At 43.0% G+C, this 5,497-nt stretch overlaps 1 pseudogene; it reads left to right on the top strand.

Annotated features, from left to right (window-relative positions):
- Positions 1–3,324, top strand: part of LOC101559612 — a 26,308-nt pseudogene extending 22,984 nt beyond the window's left edge.
- Positions 3,325–5,497: the final 2,173 nt, after the last annotated feature.

The following is a 5,497-nucleotide window of genomic DNA, read 5'->3' as shown; positions in this document are numbered from 1 at the left end:
AGACATCCACTTTGCCAATGACAAACCCAAGAAGCAACAAGGCAGGAAAACCCAAAAGGCACCCACATGGCCTCTCTGAAGTGGTAACAAGCAAACGAATGAGGCTCTAGAAAAACATTGAATCACATAGTTTCTCAGATAATTGCTGATATAGTGACCACAGTGAAAACCATATTTGCAGGGCCAGCGAAATGGCTCAGTAGAATAAGCGCTTGTCTGGCAAGCGCAAGGGCCTGAGTTCAATCCCTGGTTCCAGAAAAAAGAAAAAAACCAAACCATATTTACCTTGAAATCTGTTGCTCAGATTAACAGACATAGCTATACAAGATTGGGGAACTAATTGAATATTGGCACTTGCTTTCAAGAAATCTTAATTTTTTCTTTATCTTTTTTGTTTTAACTTATTTTAAACATAGTAAAATAATAAGACATTAGGAACAGTACATATTTAGAAGACCAAGAGGCATTCCACCATGGGTTTTGTATTACACAGTGCTGTCCTCAATGCATTGTGGATATCAGCATACAGAGTTCGTCAAGGTGAAAATTTTAAACATTAACTGCTATTTTCAAAGAAATTGATGGAGCCAGTCCTAACCCAAGCCCCGGGACCCTGATAAGAAGTCACTGGACTGCCTACAGATAACCACTACTATTATGGACTACTGGACTATATTGGATTATTTTGCTGAATTTGCGCACCTACAAGATTTCAAGGGCAATGGAAGACCCTTCTGTGACAAAATTAAACAAAAAAGGGGGATATGCATGAAGGGCCATTTTGTATCTGTGTATACAAAATAGAATAGATATACAGCTACTTTCTCTTAATTCAGTGAGAAGAAAGATTTGTACTAAGAGTGTTTGGACAGGACAGCATGTCTGCATCTGGGGATTTTTTTTTTTTAATTTTTGCAGAACCGAGGATTGAACTCAGGCCTTTGTGCTTGCCAGGCCAGCCCTTATTCTACTGAGCCATCTCCCCAGCCCAAAAGTACTGGGGATTTTTTTTTTTAAATTTTTGCATCTGGTACTATAAATAACTACTACAAAGACAACAATATGCAATGTATTAATTATTGTAACTGTCCTACTAACCTGTTTTGAAACTATCTCATTGCTATTTGTTTCTCAATAAAATTAATTTAAAAAACTGATGGAAATTATGAGTATAATCGTCTCAACCATCCTGTATATAGACGTGCATGTTTTTCCCTCCTTCCTTTTTTTGTATCTTTTCTCCTTTCTCTCATCTTCATTACTTAACCCTTAAGTTTAGTTTCTTTCTGTTTTACCGTATCTATTATACCTCTCCAGTTTCATGTATTCTTTCAGGTTCTTACACTAGGGAGACTACAATAGTTACACGTGCGGGCTTGATTTATCTGGTTTATGGGCACGTCCCCTGGCTGCATCCACTCACCTTTAGAACCACCATTGTTAGCTCTTCCTGTGTTGAAAATTTGTAGCATACGTTGTTGTATGTTACCTTGTTTCTGGCTTGTTTCCTATTTGTCTTAACTTGTGTTTACTCTTCAAAATTAAGTTAAATTTAAAAATAAATAGATAATAAAAAGAAACCATGCTTAGTGACACTAGAGAAGATGCAGATTAAAACAAAGAGCGGTGGGGCGCCGCGACTTCACTCCCAGCACGACGCACGCTGGCGGCGCAGGCCCCGCTGGGTCGCTCTGGCTCCGGCAGTCGCGAGAAGCTGCGGGTACATGGGCAGGACGCCTCACCCACCCGGACCCGGTGAAGGCCCGCTTGGGCGGCGACCTTGCCACCTGCAACGGCTTCCTGGAGATCGTGAGGGAGTTCAAGAGCCGGAGCTCCTGCAGTCTGCAGACGCGTCCCCGCTCTTCCCCTGCACCCTGCCCTCACTGTGGGATCACCGCCTTCCTCCCCTTGGATGCACAATACACCTTCCTAAGCACCGCAAGATAGGCGTGCAGTGGCCGCTGACGAGCCAAGAGTGCGTGACGGTGCGTGAAGCCGCAAGCGCCGTCCCAAGAGGACAAGACCCAGGTGCTGCTGGACTCGGCTTCTGTGGAGCTCAACGATGCCGCCAGCCCTGTGAACAGGATCCAGACCCGCTTCCGGCACCACCCGGAGCTCTACGGGTCCTTCCTGCAGCTCCTGCTGCACACATGCCAGAAAGCACAGCTGCTCGCCGAGGGCCGCCCGTTCCGTGGCATGTCGCAGGAGGAGGTCTTCGCGGCGGTGGCCAGCTCTTCTGTGGTCAGGACTTGCCGTCCGGCTTTGGGCAGTGCCTGCCCGAGGCTGAGCGCTCGCTGGTTCCCTGGAAGAGCCGAGGTGCAGCCAACGCGGTGCAGAGCCCTTCCCAGTGTGTGACCCCACGGCATGAGTACGTCCAGTGGGTGGCCGTCACCTCCGAGCCCCGCGGCAGTGGTGGCTGCCAGGGGAGCCCTGCACCTGGACGCACCACCCACCTCGCGGCCCGTGAAGTTCTCTGGGATCACCTCGCGTGTGGCCTGGCGTCTCGTGGCCTTTGCTCAGCGTCGCGATCTGGAGGGTCTTCTGTGTCACCGCTGTGTCAGCCTCATTCCTTTCACATAAGCAGGTAATATTCCACTGCGGGGGGGAAGAAGAAGAAGAAGAAGAGCTTCAGAAAATGATGGAAACCATGAATGCCCAGCGTAGATAAGAAAGGAAATTCATAAAACACATTCAAGCAGATATCCAGGAGAACAAAGATCCCACTGAAAGCATCAGAAGCACACAGAGCCCACGTGAGCCCAGGATCTCAGACGCAGAAGACAGCTTGCAGTGAGCAAGCGTGGAAACAGAGGAATGATGACAAACACAGCAGCTGTTCGATCATGCAAAGAAGACTAATTCGTAATTCTTTAGAGTAAATGAAACAGCAGGAGATAATAGAAATGATATTAAAAATCTTCTCACCGTGGCGCGAGCGGCGCGAGGGACGAGTTAGGGCGCTGGGCTTCTGGCTTCCATCACATAGACAGCTCTACCACCAAGATGGTCGATGTACCTAAAACCCGAAGGACTTTCTGTAAGAAGCGTGGCAAGCATCAGCCTCACAAAGTGACGCACTCCAAGAAGGGCAAGGATTCCCCGCACGCCCAAGGAAAGAGGCGCTACGACCGGAAGCAGAGCGGCTCGGGTGGGCGCACGAAACCCATCTTCCGGAAGAAGGCTAAAACGACAAAGAAGACTGTGCTGAGGCTCGAGAGCGTGGAGCCCAACTGCAGAGCGAAGAGAATGCTGGCGGTTAAGAGGCGCAAGAGCCTCGAACTGGGAGGAGCCAAGAAGAGAAAGGGCCGAGTGGTCCAGGTCTAGCCTAGTGCTTTACTTTAAGGCGAATTTATTGAAGCTATAGAAAGATTAGCTGTAGGAAAATAAATGCAGGGGTAACCATAAATAAACAAATCTTCTCACAGACATCATGGCAGAAAATTTCCCTGGCAGTGAAAAAAAAAAAATTACATACAAGTAAGTGAGGCATATAGAACTCCAATCAGACAAGATTTTTAAAAATCTATATTCAGACATATATTTATCATAGACAAGATTCCAGAAATCCAACACAAGAATAGAACCTTGAAAGCTGTTAGGGAACAGAAACAAATTACCCATCAAAGAAAGCCTATCAGAATCACAGACTCAACACAAACCCTCAGGTCAAGGAGAGCTTAAATTGAAATACTTGAAGCCCTAAAAGAAAACAACCTTCAAAACAGATTGGTGTACTCTGCAAACTAACTTTGAAAATTGATGGAAAAATAAGATCCCTTATAACCAAGAACACCTGTGAAAATTTATGAGCATCACACCGGCCCTCCAACATGTTTTAAAGGACAATCTAGAACAAGACAACAAGAACTACATCTCCACGAAGCCCAGGGGAAGGAAGCCAGCTGGTAAGGCAGATAAGTAAATGGAGGGAGGGAGAAAAGAGGGAGCCAACTACAGGAAAATAACATAACAAGGAGAAGTCAACACATACCAGTTGTGACCATCACCGTTAGTGGTCCAAATTCACCAAAGACATATATTGTCAGAATGGGTCAAGAATCAAGACCCAACAACATCCTGAATACAAGAAACACATTTAATTAAAAAAAATTCATAGACTGGAAGTTAAAGGACAGAAAACAATACTCCATGTAACAGGAGCCTAGAAAAATCAGAGGTAGCTATTCCCTTTGCAGTCAAAGTAAATAACAAGCCAAGACTGATTATGAGAGATAAAGAAGGTTGCTACATCCTTGTAAAGCAAATAATCCAAGAGGAAGAGATAGTATTCATACATGTGTATGCATATGTATGAGACATTACCAGTATGCACAAGTATATGAAACAAATATCAATGGGCATGGAAAATCAAATAAGCACTGATATAACTGTATTACTGTTAATACCCCACTGTCACAAAAACTAGACAAAAAGACAACATGAAATGTTAGAACTGAAGCCAACTTTTGAATAAATGGACTTAGTAGATGTCTACAGTGTTCCACCCTACAACATCAGAATACACATTCTTCTCAGCTGCACATGGGACATTCTCCAAAATAGACCACAACTAGGTCATAGAAAATGCTTAAGTAAAAGCAAAGAAGTGAAATTATCATATGAATATTATCAGAACATAGTGCAATAAAATTGGAAATCAGTGGCCAAAGAAACCACAAGATTTTCCTAAGCACATAGAAATTAAATAGCATATGCCTGAACAACCAACTGATCACAGACAAAATTAAAGAAGAAATGAGACAGTTTTTACAATTAAATGATAATGCCAATACAACATACCAGTACTTGTGGGACACAATGAAAGCAGTCCTAAGAGGGAAACTTATAGCAGTGAATACCCACATCAGGAAAATACAGCAAGCAGAAATAAATGACAATGTTGAACCTCAAATGTAGAAAAACAAGAACAGACTAAGCCAAAGGCTCATACAATGGAAGAAATTATACAGATCAGAGCAGAAATTAACACATTGGAGACCAAAAAAAAAAAAAAAAAAAGTATCAATAAATCTAACAGTTGGTTTTTTGAAAGAGGAAATAAAATTGACAAACCTTTATCCAACCTTATCAAAAAAGGGAAAGGAAACAGTCAAATCCACAAAATCGAATGAAAAGGGTTATGTTACAATGAATGCTGCAAAAATTTAGAAGATCATTTGTATCAGTGTTGAAAACTTGTATTCTAGTAAGATGAAAAATGCGCAGAAATGACAGACCCCTACATACATATGAATTACCAAAGCAGAATCAAGAAGATATAAAATCCTAAATAAAACAATATCAATCAGTGAAAATAGAAGATATAATTAAAACCCTACCGACAAAGAAAAGCCAAGTCTTGACAAATTCACTGCTGAATTCTCCAAGAAATTTAAAGGGCCAGCGAGATGGCTCAGTATGGCAAGTACAAGGTCCTGAGTTCAATCGAAGAAGAAGAAGAAGAAGAAGAAGAAGAAGAAGAAGAAGAAGAAGAAGA

This window comes from Octodon degus, unplaced genomic scaffold (assembly GCF_000260255.1).
Source record: "Octodon degus isolate 3935 unplaced genomic scaffold, OctDeg1.0 scaffold00010, whole genome shotgun sequence".
Lineage (NCBI taxonomy): Eukaryota > Metazoa > Chordata > Mammalia > Rodentia > Octodontidae > Octodon > Octodon degus.
This window is presented reverse-complemented; position numbering and strand designations above follow the sequence as displayed.